This window comes from Ciconia boyciana, chromosome 7, assembly GCF_034638445.1.
Source record: "Ciconia boyciana chromosome 7, ASM3463844v1, whole genome shotgun sequence".
Lineage (NCBI taxonomy): Eukaryota > Metazoa > Chordata > Aves > Ciconiiformes > Ciconiidae > Ciconia > Ciconia boyciana.
The window spans coordinates 1,199,894-1,213,363 of NC_132940.1; the positions used below are offsets into that span (position 1 = coordinate 1,199,894).

At 41.4% G+C, this 13,470-nt stretch overlaps 1 protein-coding gene across 2 annotated transcripts in view; it reads left to right on the forward strand.

Moving 5' to 3' along the window:
* The window catches only part of NEGR1 (neuronal growth regulator 1), a 302,027-nt gene that overhangs the window by 258,437 nt on the left and 30,120 nt on the right, over positions 1–13,470 (forward strand). The gene's annotated exons all lie outside the window — the stretch shown is intronic.

Here is a 13,470-nt window from a genome sequence, read left to right on the forward strand (position 1 = left end):
GTACTATCTATCGGCCTATATATCGACTACAAACGTTAGCAATTTGGTTAGTACCTGAAGTTAGTACGAACTCTCCCCAGTCAGCTCCCTGTGTCCAAGTTGCTGCTCTGTCGTAACTCAGGCAGATTCCCCTGTTCTCCTGTTTTCTGATAACGGGGACGATGAGTTGCTCAGCCACCTGCTGCTGCGGAGACTTTTCCTTAGCCCGAGGCTGCTCTGTGTGCCCGGGGGACGTGGAGGTCCCGGACCCAGGTCACCACGCTGAGTCAGTGAGAGCAGAGCGGGCAGAAACGTGGCTCTTGTGTACCAGGACTGGCATCCTTACAGGTGGACTCCCTGCCTGACCCCAAGTTAACAATATTTATTCAGAAATCGTGCTCTGCTCCAGTGAAATGAACTACTCATGTTAGCCAAAGCATAAATGCATGATGCAATTTTAGTACACGTACGGCTGAGCAATACCTCTGACTGCACCAGAATAGTGTAACTAGCATTTCTGCACGTGCAGAGATTTATAAAAAAAACAGTTTTATCATATAAGTATAATTTAGTGTGGCAAGATATCTCATGGAAAAAACTGGGAGAAAATAGAATTACTCTTGCTGGTTACAGAGCACAACATTTTATAGTGTTTCTGCCCCACAACTCTTTTATACAGCCCAGATCAAACATGGGTGTGTCAGAGCAAATGCTGCCAGGCACACTGATGAAAGGTCTCGGATACTGAGGTCAGCTGCCTCTCCTATAGATTGCATACAGCTTCCGTTGCGTGCCAGAAAAAAACAAGTCTACCTCTTTTCAACATCCGGGTAAGGTGCAGTCAGCCAGCAAGCAGCAGCAGCTTTATGTGTCACTTGGTCTTTCCAAGAGAAGCCGAAGCATGGCTTAAGGAGATGCTCCAGCCTTGCGCGGGAGGAATGAAAACACACGGGCCCTGGCAGAGGGTTCAACTGGGCTGCAGGGCTGTGTAGGGGAGGAAGGTGTCTGCCGGAGGATTCCCCTGCATCCAGGCTACTTTTATTGGAGTTGTGCCTATTCAGAAGTGGGAGAAAATTAACAAACCGGCCCATTACCACAAACCTGGCAAGAGCATTTGTTTAAAAGTATTAGTAGTTTTAGTACCACAGGAAAGAGGTAGTGCTGTGGCATGCATTGCATTGCATCTCTAATGTATATTTTGCCTTATTTACTTTCAGAAATATGCCAACAGTTGTGCAGATTTAAAGAATGACCTCTGAGAACATGAATATAATTATTGGGAGTCAGAGCAATGCTAATCATATGTTTCTGAACAGCAAAAATGCTAACAGATTTCTAGATCTACATTATTCATGAGCTTCCTATTTATACATATGAATGAAAGACCAAGCTAAAAGGATGCAGACTACTTTGTCACTTTTTCTTCATTTTGTTATGGTCTCAGCAGCTGTAAAAATCATTAAAGCAGCAGTTTTATCTGGAAAAATCTGAAACAGGAAATAAGGACTAATGAGCAAATACTGTTTATCCTTTATAACACTACAACGTTTTTATTTAGTCGTTCAAGTTATATTTCATGTAACTTCTGTGATGTAGACATAATTAAAATGTTGATAGGAAATAGAAATTCAATAGGTTTCTCTCTTTGCTTCACCCTGGTGTGGTTGCCTAAGGCACAGACAGCACAGAGGTGACATGGCAGCAGGAAAGGGGCAGCCTCATTAGCAGCCTCATTAGACCTTTGACATCAACTGAAGGTCATATTCAGCCTAGCACCCCTGACAGTTGGGTTGTCTGTCTTTCTGTTTCTTTGCCCATTTTGCAATTCAGTTATGCAGCGCTGTTCTATAAACTTGGTTTAGAAGAGCAACAGGCTGGGAAGGGTTGATTAAGTGTTTAGAGATCAATTTCAGAAAACTCCTAAAACGTTCTTTTTTTCTCTTTCATGAATAGAGCCATTCCTTTCCCTCCATTCATTTTAATTAAAACCATGCAATTTATTTTAAGGCTTTTTCTTTCATGAGAATCTCCATGACTGGTTGCTACGCGCTGATTGATCATCCCTCGACTTTCGGGTGTGCTCTCTGCTTTGCAGAGAGCCTGTGTGTTGCATAGAGGGGACCATGGCAGAAGCTCACATTTACAGATTGAGGGGCAAACCACAACATACAAGGTGAAGTGGGTGGTCAGGCAACACAGGGACAGGTTAGATTACAACAGGAAGCTTTCAAAAAATTTCCCTTAACTGATCACGGTTAACACAACGGCTGCTTCTTTTCCTTATTGGCAGACAGTCCGCCGTGGGTCTGGCTGCAGCCGCTGATTGAGAAATTGAGATGCTTCAAGTGTGCAGGGGAAGGGAATGTCATAAATCGTATCCTCAATAGTGCTTTTCTGATAAAAGTTATAGGAAAAAAAATTGTAAACCATGTGGAAGACTTCATAAATGCAGGTCCTCAACAGAGATTGCAAATCGGTTGTGCCTTTTATTATGTTTTATTTTTTATAATACTCAACAGTGTCTTGTAACTGGATACACAGCGCTGAGAGAGACGCTTTTCGATTTGACATCAAACAAGCCCTATTGATGTGTATCTTCTTAGATTGCAAAAGTGCTGTCTGAGGTTTTCTTCGTTTGCAAAAGTTATTGTTATATTCCATAAACTGCAATGGCTGTCCCTAGGCTAGAAATGCAATGCTTTAGAAATCTTTCTTTGCATCTGAAGGGGCCTCAGTTTCTTTGGAAAAAAAACCATCCGTATGGGGCTTTACGTAGAGGAAGTAGTGTGTCCCTAACGCTGGGGCGGCCGGACCGTTTTGGACTCCGTGGCATTTCGGCAGAAAAGCAGAGCTCCTCACTGGGCAGCAGCTGCTGGTTCCCTTCCCTTCTCTTTAATCCAGAGCATCGCTTCTCTCTCGGGTGACGTGTCTGCTGCTGTGCATCTCTTCCACGGCCACAGCTCACGCCGAAGGCTGCGGGCAGCCCTAAACACCCAGGACGTGCGTGGGACTCGCCACAGCACCAAATATTTCTACCTGGTTTTGGAGTTCTTTGCCTTTCCTTGCTTTCTCTCTACACGTAACCTTCGCCATCTCCAAACCACCAGTAACCATATTTTCTTTGCAGTTAATGAATGAACGCTTTTTGCTAGCCTGATGTAAGTGACCTTTGCGTGGTTTGTTTTATATTTTTCTCTTGGACTTGCTTTGCAGGAGTTTCTTCAGCCACACGTTGCATGGGACTGTTGAATTCTGCAAGTGCTGAGGTCCATTATGAAATCTGTAAAGATTTCATTGTTCAAATTTATTTTTCAAATCTGAAAAAATGTCATTATTCATTTGTTCAAATTTATTTTTGTTCCTTGAAATTTGTTGCGCTTTACTTTTTCATTTTTGAATAGTTTAGTGCTTGTGAATACTAGTGCAAAGATGTACTAGTGATGGGACCTTAAACTAGTGGGTATATTTTTGTGATACTCAAAAAGTAGACTTTAATATGAATGGGTGCTTTTGCCAAAATCCCTTTGCTCAGGAAAAATTTCCCTGATTTATTCCTTTCCTCAAAATACAGGCATTCCTGCAAAAGGTGAAGCCTTGAGCGTATATCAACGTGTTATAGATGTGAAATTGTTGTGATAGCGGGGACGGAAACTGCATACTCTTACTGGCAAGAATATTAAATGTGTGACCTTTATTTTAAGTATTATTTTGAATGTTTTTAATGGAAATATATTTTTTGCTTGTTAGTGGTTCACCCCCCCCCCCCAAATAAATTAAATTTAAAACAGGTTTTTTTCGCGCTATAAAATAGTTCTACCTACATAAAAGATGATGATTCATTCTGGAACTTATTAAAAAATAAATAAGTAAATAAACTTTAGTAGACTCCAGACTTAAAATGATGTGCTATTTTAGTATCTTTCTTTGATGTTTCTTAAGAAACTCAAATTCCATTAGAATTTTAAGTAAAACTTTAAATTCATCCCATTTCTTTTTGTGTGCCAGCTTAGAACACGTGTTGTGCTCAGGCCTGGTACTCCACAGAAATGGCTTTCAGCGAGTGCTCTTAAAACTTAACTTTCATTGGACTTCTTTTATGAGAGTACGCTAAAAGGTGTCATTAATGTGGTTTTTTACAGGCTTAAAAATATTTAAATATTTATTGAAAAACTCCTGCTATCAGGCAAAACCAAACTACTACCGTAGGTGTAGAGTGGTGAGGATTGCTGAAGGATGGAGTGAGTAAACTACCTGGCAATTTCAGGTCTCAAACTTCAAGTTAATAATTATTTATTTTTTTTAATGTCTCATAGACATTGAGCTATTAAATACTTATCATCCTGTAATAAAAGAACAAACCATTTAAATAAAATAAACCATTACTAGGCAATTAAGGTGTAATAACTCAAACGTGTAGAAGGGCTCAAATTGTAATTGCAAAATATTAATCGTGAGTAAAAGACACAGAATAAATTAAGGTCATGTCTCTACCCAATCCACTTACAGTTTCTATCCAAAAGATTTATTATTAAATATGTTCTTCCATTTACCATTGTACTGTACAAAGCAATCTCTGGCTTACCTAGGCTTAAAGACCTGTATTTCAAAATAAATCATTAATCTTTAACAAAGCTGATAAAGCCCAGGGGAGATTAGATTAAATAAGCCTGGTTCATTATCAAAGGTCATAAATGAAAATAGTTATAAGGGGTTTTTTTAATTAATGCATTAGTATTTAATTGCCAGTTGTGTTTTGGACCAGTTATTGATTCCTCCAATACACGGGAAGTCTAAATAGTATTACAGCAAAATCCAACAATTTTACTGATGCAGACTGAAATGAAACAAGCTTTCTGTACTCTCCTGTTACAAAATGCTCTCCTTATGATCTGGAAGTGTGCTAGTCTGGTAGCATCATGTTTTGACACTTTCTCAGATCCAGAAATCGCACTCTCATTAGATAAGATGTTACCGATATTGAATAAGCACCTACCCCCATCCTATAATAAAATATCTCATAAAGTTGTGCTTTCTCTTACGCGGTGTGTGTAAATGCCATTCACTAGTAATTATGACTATCTAATCATACCTTTTCAAATAATTTGTATTTATCTTAAGAAAAGTCAGGGGATTTTAAACCGAATATAAAGAGGGAAACAGTTTAGACTGTTGATGATTAATAACTAGACTGCAAAATACCAGAATAAACTAGAATAAAGTTAGAAGGAAAAAACTAGAATATATGACAGTGCTATGGTTTTGTCAAATTAAGTGTGTATCTTTTCTTGATTGTGTATCTGACTTCTCAGTCTTCCTAAGGGAATACTATTGAGCAGAATGGATTTCTATGCTCTGTGTGTGTCATATCCTAAAACGAGATTTCAAGAAACATAAGCTTTTAGCTAAAGGCAACCTGAGTCTGTTCCAGTAGTCATTTCACACTTGGGATCAAAATACCTCAAGAATGGCAGAAACCAATGTTACAATGCTGAGGGATACAGAAAACAATTAAAGCATTTCATAGTTTCTGTTCGCCATAGTTATTGTAAAATAGGTTAGACTTTCTGTCACCGTAATAGCGAGGAATACAAAGAATTAAATTATATCTCAGGCTTGTATAGCATTGCTTTTTATTCTGAAAAACAGAATTTGAGTGTGGCATATGGCTTTACTCATAATAAGGAATATTTTTCATTTTTAAAAACTGGTACCCTCCTAACAGTGTCAATTGCGCCAACCAAAACAGTTTCATTTTGGACCAGCTGCAGAGTGATAAAACAAGCTATCTTTGAAATAACAAATTGGGTCCATAGCTTTAACTCAAGACTTCTTCTGTAATGGTCCCAGTGATGGGCTGGTGCTGAGCTCGTGCTGGGAGGGGGCTCCAGAGAACTGGCAAAGAGCATCGTCGTTTTTATATTGCTGAAGAATTATCCTTCCCTAATGGATCGAAATGGTCTTTACGGTGGCATTAACATGCACTGTGGACGACAGACAAACGTTGTTCGCCGGCCCCAGCACCAGCAGAAACGTTCTCCCACATCTGCAGCTGAGGAGCGCGGGGAGGAGGTGGCTGCCACGCGTCTGGGCAGGGATGCTGGTGAGTAGAAACAGAACTGTTACGCCACTGTCTGTTCCCTGTCTTAAAATGGAGCAGTACGGGACTGGTTCTGTGTCGAGGAAAGTCTATGTTTTGTGATTTGTGGTTTTTAAAGACCTTGATTCGCAGAGGATATCCTTACAGTCTTCATACACTGGGAGAAAATATAATATATATTTTAAATATTGTTCATATGAATTAATTACAACATTTAGAGCAGAACTGCGTTTCAGGAGCGATATCCACAGAGATACTTTGTTTTCTGTTACCTTGAAGTAGATCATTTTTTCAGGGGAAAAACCATCTCAACAGATTAAGAATGCCAAGTGCTGAGTCCAGTTGCTTGACATGTCTTGACATTTCAAATTTATTATGAGAAAAACTAGTAAATTCGCTGTACAAAATGCAGAGACAGAACCAGCAGATGAAGACTGAGGGGTCTGGCAAGGTACCAGAAATGCGGAAGTTGTCAAAAGCTCTGTGTATCGTTTGTAGATAATATACAGAGGGTTGACGTGGGGGCGCAGGGGAAGGAAGGGGAATGGGAATAAGTAACGAGCGCTCTTCTCTCTTCTCTTTGTGTTTGTGCCAGGACAAGGCATGGAGGAAAGAGAGAGGAGGACGAAGGCGTACATCTGGCGTGGTCCCATAGCGTTCCAGATTTCTCCAAACTTCACATTTTTTGTATCTTCACCATTGCCTTTCCCTTCTTGGATTTAATAAATCTCGAATAAAACTCCTACCAGTATGTGAGCTACGGCTCCAAGGGGGCTGCGTTAGAGACCCTCACCCGCAGCCTGGACTGCGACTGTGCTAGTGCTGTGCAAATAATAAATTAACTTGCAACACCAAAGAGGTCTCAGTTACTACATCTTCATTAAACACTGTGAGCAATTTTGGGTTTTAGCAAATTTATTTTTAGATAAAATTTATCTTAAACTTGCGGTGTGGGAAAACTGGCAAACTTGCAAAACTTGAGATTTTGGTAGTTTTTCTCTTCTTTCCTTCATCGGCAGACCCCTCTCTACGAGACTGCACCGTTTTGTAACTGGAAGCATCATGCACCAGTTTGAGATCTGTTACATTTCTGAACTCTTTTCACAGTCTGCAGTTTAATAGTGAAATTGTTCATGTTACTGAAGTAGTAAATTCCACAGGAGAAACTGTATTCTGGAAAATACTGATCGTACTCTTCCTTGTGAGGTTCCATAACGCCTGTGCTTCAATATAATTACACTGAGCTGTGTGTGTGAGTCGCTGTACTCTGTCCCCAGCGGCTGATGAACTCAGGTCTGTGGGCAGTGGACAGGGAAATGTGGCTTTGTTGGCAGCGAACTAGTTGGGACTAGTCATAACTCATGAAAAAGGACGTTTGAACTGAAGTATGCCAGTATAAGTAGTACCGATGCATCCGTCACTATAATGTCTGTGCGATTTTAAATGGAAAGATATGAAAAATTTCTGGCACATGTACCGTGGGAAATTCTGTGTCCGCTTTTGGTTGCTGGTGGGTTTGGGAGATGGGATTAGGAGGTGGTGGGGCGCTTGCTTGGGGGCTGGTATGGTTTTTATCTGAGAGTCAGAGGCTTGTAGGCTGGTTTTCTGCAGGCAACAGACTGAAACAACGCATTGTTTACTTTTGCTGAGTTTTTCGTATGCTCTAGGGAAAAAAAGGTTGGGTTATGCTATTAAGACGCTGGGACTGGGAGGACGCCTGGGTCAGTGAATCTAATCCCCTTATACCGCAGGCTGCTCCGTCGTGTAATCCCTTCCATAAACTAATCGAGTTTCCTCCTCGAAGGAGTTGGTTTTGCTTTGCACAAGCTCTGATGAGGAGGCAGCGTGAGGACAGCAAGGCTATAAAGGCTGCAGACCCACTTCAGATTTCTGAATGCATTCGCTCTCGGTATATACCCATTTGTTCATGCAAACAGGGGCTGATGAGTTACTCGATTCCTTAATCATATACTAGGAAATTCTCTAGGCAAATAATTACAAGTAATTGGCCTCTAGTAAACTAATAGCCAGGTTTTATTTACTTGCTTATTTTTACCTGCCTGTATCCTTTAATAGCTCCTTCCACCTCATATTTTTCTAAAGCCTTGAATGCCGTGAAGTTGTAGTTGTGTGTGCTTACCCTCCTTGAACATATCTTTAATTCTCAGTCCTGCTGTACCTGCTGTCCTCCCCTTCCCAGGAATTTACCGTTGTTTTGATAATTTTATGTGCAAACATATTTAAATCCCTCTGACCTGAGTATCCTGAGCTGATTGAATTTTGCTTTAACTTTGTTCTGGCAATTTCCCTTTCTATTTTGTTATTCAGAATGCCATCTTTTAAGCTTTTGCTAAAACTGAAGCAAAAAAATATTTTTAGGTCCATGCTTAATTTCTCTACCCTGCCTTTGCAGAGGCGCTTTCATTTTTCTTAAGGTATCTATGGGGCTGAAGAGTGTTTTGCAGCAGCTTTGCTGTGGTTTCCTTTCCAAGGTGCCGCTCAGCTGGGCATCTGGGCAACTCCCACTTCATCCCTGCCCGGCTGGGTTTCCCCGACATTGCTTCTTTATGGCCAATTCTTTTTGTTCCTTGTAATTTTCCTCCTTGTGCTGTGTAGCCTTTCATGGGTTGGTTTCCCATTTTGTTAAGAGGTTTTCTCTGCAAGCTTTTTTCTGCCTGGGATCAGAAAGGAATTTCAGATACCATCTCTCTCCTTTTGGTAAAAGGCAATCTTAAATGTCCTTGACATTAAACTGCACCTCCTTGTCCCAGCTGTCTTTAGTAGCTTATGTTCTCCAAAGATTTCTCTTTTGAGGATTAGAGTTGTAGTTGCAAGTCTGTGGGGTTTATTCTTCCACTTTATTTAAACTCACTCAACTGCTGATTCTCTAATGCCAGATTATTTCCTGCAGTCAGCTCTAGCATACGCTCACCACCGCTAACCAAAACTGACTTTAAAAGAACGTTACCTTTTCTTTCTTCCTGTGACAGTGTGGTACAGATACCTGTACACCTTATCCCACGCTTCCCCTTCCTTCACCCCCGCGAAGTTGGGCCGTTACAGCAAGACCTGTAGGTGCACTCCTCTGCTTAAAAACTCTCTAGCTGTCTTTATCAAAACCTGACTTTGCAGATAAAAAGATTTCCTTGTGTTGTCCCGAGAAGACTTTTCTCTACCTTTCTTAAAGTAACATTAACCCAGACAGTTTGTTTTACCCCTGCTATCACCTCTGACGTCTCTGTACTCCACCACAAAGCCGGTGTGGGACGCAGCACTCTTCGTGGAGTGCTTTCTGTCCTCTTCCACCCCTGGTCCAGCCACAGCTGCTACTCTGCATTGTGCTGCGTTCGGCCACGCTTGCCCCCTTCCAGGACTCTTTGCATTGCTTACAGGCAGTTTTGTTATTTCTCCCTGGCCACGTTCACTGTCAGGCTGTGATTTGTACCCCCCTTCTCCTGACAGCATCGCTTAGCTGACTGCTGTCCGCAGCAGCATTCATACTTCTTCCATGCACTTAATCCGTCTGCCATCAGATACTTTATTTGCTGTCCTGTCTACGTTTACTTTGTTTTCCTTCTCCTCCTACACACAGTTACAAAGATTTCTTGAGCTTCTCTCAACCTTCCCCCTTTCTCTTCTTAAAGCTGCCCCAGTCAGGGATGCAGCCTCGACCCCAGCGGTGGCTGTCACCCATCCTGGGGAGCACCAACCCTGCTCCAAAAGTCGCTTCGTGACTTCCACAGATTTGCAGTGTGTGGCAGCACCTCTAAAATGACAGGACAGGGGCTTCTAACTCCAGACTCGCTTGTCCCAAACTATCGCTGTGAAGTTCTGCTTTCGATGGTGACATCTCTGGCAGCATCCCCAAGCATTCACCGTGTGGTCGGTAGGGTGTTTGTGAAGAGAGCTGAACCTTAAAAGGCAGCAAAAGGTATGTTTGTACACACTTTAGAAAAAAACTAAACTGTCTTCTTTCATCAGCTTTTCCCAGAGTGTGCTACTCTGTTTTGGCTGAACCTGTTCTGGCCCGTCTTCCCAGAGGAGTCTGGGCTCCTGGAGGGGCTGAGCTCTGCCGACTGCAGCGGCACGGTCGCTGCAGAAGCCCTGTTTGAGCATCCCTGCAGCCTTGTGGCACAGGAGAGATGCCCACCATGAGTTCTGACCTTCTCGCTTGTACATCCACCGGGTGGTTGAAGTTGATGGTGGGAATTTGCCCCGTTATCCCAAACTGGCAGCAGCAGCCGGTCTGCGAGCGCAGCCACGGGACTGAGAAGCAGGCAGCCTTCCCCAGCCGGCAGTGAGGACAAGGACAGCTGCAGGCGGGCAAGTAAGAGTAAGTGGGTTTGGGCATTCGTACATTTAGACCTTGACAGAAATTACCAGTTTTCCGACTATGTTTAGCAGCCAGTGATGCCATGCCAGTATCCCCATGCCCCGGCTGCTCCTGTTTCTATCTTTTTAGTCCCAGCTGGAATTAAGGCTTGAATTTGCTTTAAAATAGCGAGATGCTGTTGGTTCACACCTGCCTCACCAGAATAGGCAATTCTGAAGAGAACAGCAAGGATCCTGCACGCAGCAATTCAGACGGCACCAAGTCTGTAAAGGGCAAACCAGGAGGTGGTGTGAACACATCGTTTTTCCTCTGGTTTATGAAACAAATCTGAAAAGCTCTGCTCAAGGAGAATTCTCCACTGAAGTCACAGAAATGGCCCAGAATCTCACATTTTTCTATTACACTTTCACGGGTTTTTTTTCCACAACCACCCTTGAAAATTTGAGCAGTCCTGATATTGTAGGATTGGGGTCTCAGCAAAATGAAGTACAGATACTACCACTCTTTCCTACACATCCCTGCCTCCCAGTGTTACTAAGAAGTCATTAATATATTTTGATTTTAATGAACTAGCCTAGCGTGCTTATAGGGAAACCAGCTGGTTTTGTTTTCTCTCTACAGACCTGAACAATTTCATGAATAAAGATTTACAAAGAGTTTTAGAACTCAAAAGTAGAAATATATCCATCTCTCCAATTCCTTGATCTAATAATATATTTAAAAATGAGATTTTTGCAAGAATAATACATGAGATTACCGCCTTCGCTTCCAGCCTCAGTGATGCTACGATTCTGTGACTTTATGCTACCTTAAGCACCTACAATTAAGTCTAGATCCAATGTTTCCAAAAGAGGCACAATCCTAGCAAAATCCCTGCTGGTTTGGGTATGGTATTTTGCCTTTTAATGAAAAATTGTACTCATTGAGTATGTTAATTTACTTGATTGTTGCAAAGAGTGTTGTTATTCTGCAGCAAGAGGAACCTTTTCCTTTATAGGAAGCCATAGCAACAAGAAGGATTGACTCCTAAATTCACAAGAAAAAGGTTCTGTTATTTTAGGGTGGCCAGAAAAATAACTTTTGTCATCATTGTACAATGTATTTGAAGCAAAGGTGATAATTATACATGAGAAGCAGGATGTAATTGCTCAGAACATAAAGATTTGGAAGAAATTAAAGACCGCTAAATCAAATTATTATAAAACTTATACAACAGTCATTAAAACACAAAATCAAGGAATTCTTTATAATTCTTTGTTTTTTCCGAGTCTCTTGTTTTAACACCATTTCCTTTTCTCCTGCAAAAATCACGTTTGCTTTATGCAGGAGTACAACCTTATTTCACAGAGGACATGTTTTTTCTAGACAGCTGGAACAATTTCGTCATATTGCGCTTCCCTTTTTCCTCACTTTAAGCGCAAGCAGTGCTCCTTGGCTGGGGACGTGCCCCGACAGCCAGACGGTGCTGCCCTGCCAGGCTCCCCCCCAGCCGGCTCTCGCAGGTTCCCCATGCAATGGGACACCAGTTGTGCCTCTCTCCTAAGGAAGCGGAAGCGGTGTCTTAAGCAAATTGATTCAAAACCCACAAACACATCGCTATGGCTGTCGCACAGTTTCCTAATCCACGCCAATGTAACAAAGCCTGTGCTTTTTTAAAAATTAGGAATTGCTGAAATCAATTTAGTTCATCAGTCTTCACTGTACGATCATTATTTCTCTAGTTTTCTGTAATTTTGCTTTACATCTGTCAAATATACTGGGGAAAAAAACCCTGTTTGCACCGCAATCAGTTAAGCTTTCGTCTGAAGCACAACACAAACCCCAGAAGAATCCTCTACCATCATTTACGTCCGTCACTGACCTTGCGTCAGCCTTGCTGGAAGCAGCCAGCTCCTGCTGCCCTTCAGCCCTGCACCCGAGCACCACGGCAGGGCGCACAAACTGCTCGTCCCCTGGGACGCTCCTGGCTGGAGCAGGATGGAGAGCACCCTCATCTCCACCTCTCCTTTCCCACTGCCCGAATTGCCATGGTGGGAGCCTGTGAGGGACATCTGGGGACTGACTGACAGATTCCCCCTCTCTCCATCGCCGCATACGTAAACTGCCCCTCTACAGGGGTAGGAAACCTCCATACTAGGCTTCAATCCCTTTTTATGTTAAAGGCTGCTCAAGATGTCACCAGCCTTCATGGATTTTAAATTTCAAATAAAATTGTGAAGTTGGCGTAACACAATTGAAATTCCATTTTATCTTTAAAATGTGATTTGAATTTATCAGCGGCAATGATGTATTTGTCAAGATGTCAAATAAATATTTGTAAGATTGGAAACATTCATCTGTATTAGCAGAATTCTTAGCATCAGTAATTTGATAAAGAAACTTCATAACTTTTTGTTTGGGAAAATATTTGTCTGTTATTTCACTTAGAATCATTTTTGCATCATATTAACCTGAAAAGTAATTGTAGGGGGAAAAATGCGAAATTGGACGCGAGTGGAGAGTGTGTTCAGCTATTACCTGCACATCCATTGTTGTCAACTCGCTCACATTTTTTTTCATTAGTTTCTTGTTATAGTCAAGATATGGTCAATGATCTTTTGAGCTTGGTAATTTTGTTAAATCTTTTTTATTAAGAGTATTGAATTGCTACGTTGAGATGGTAGCTTGCTTCTGTGCAAGATTGATTGGGACTGGTATTTCATTTTGCATAGCACTATTCAAAGCTCATGAAAAGGCACAGAATAATGAATTTTAAAGTAAAATTATAATGAAAAGCCACAGGTGATTTTTTCATTAGACTGAATGCTGGAGAATTGTGCTCTTCTCTTAACTTTTTCTGTTGTTTGTATTGGTTGCCCCAGGTGAAGTAAACACCTTCAAAATGTGTTTGATGGTTTTGATAAATGTTTTTTTCTGGAAAGACTTCAATAATTAAAAAGACATGCATTTTTAAAAGTTCACTAAAGCACAAAACTATTACTTAAAAACATTCTTTGTTCAAAATTGTTACCTTGACTTATATTCATCATAAGACATTACCTTCAATGAAGTGAGCAAAAAA